This window comes from Bombus bifarius, unplaced genomic scaffold (genome assembly GCF_011952205.1).
Source record: "Bombus bifarius isolate JDL3187 unplaced genomic scaffold, Bbif_JDL3187 scf7180000007977, whole genome shotgun sequence".
Taxonomy (NCBI): domain Eukaryota; kingdom Metazoa; phylum Arthropoda; class Insecta; order Hymenoptera; family Apidae; genus Bombus; species Bombus bifarius.
This window is the reverse complement of record NW_022884362.1, coordinates 1,328,716-1,329,326: the sequence shown is the minus strand read 5'-3', so window position 1 is coordinate 1,329,326 and position 611 is coordinate 1,328,716.

The following is a 611-nucleotide window of genomic DNA, read 5'->3' as shown; positions in this document are numbered from 1 at the left end:
CCTGGCTACGTTGCGTTTTCGCTGCTGGCAACGTGCAACGACGCTCGCTCGTTCGTCCGTTCCTAAAACTACCTGCACCTGGGATCCTCGTAAACGCTGTCCACGTATATTTCCACGTATATTCGATGGAAGAAGTTTCTCGAATCGCGAAACGTACCGTGCGTCGCGTTATCGTCGTTAGCTGGTAATTTCCGCGTTTTTTCAACGTGCCTCGTTCGGTCCTTGTCGCGTGCATTCGGCCGAGCGAACACCGGGCTGCGCGTCCTTGTTGCGCGTACGTGCGCGTGAGTTCACCGTGCGGGAAATGAAGCACGGGAACGAGCAAGAGGGTCTCTCCTGCTAGCCAACGAGCGACGACGGGTTCGATGCGCAGTCGCCAGGTGAGGCAACGACGACGTGTGCGCGCAACGGTTGGGGTTGGCCAGTGTTGCACGATACCTTGCCACTCGCGACGCGCGGCGGTTCGTCGACGGTGATAGAGCCGCGGAAACACGGATTTTTAAGTCGCGCGGCCACTTTCCCGGCCTCCGGTACACGTCCTGTTATCGTCGCGATACCCGAGAGCCGCGAGCGAACGTGGCGCGCCGCCAACACCGTAGACACATCGCGCT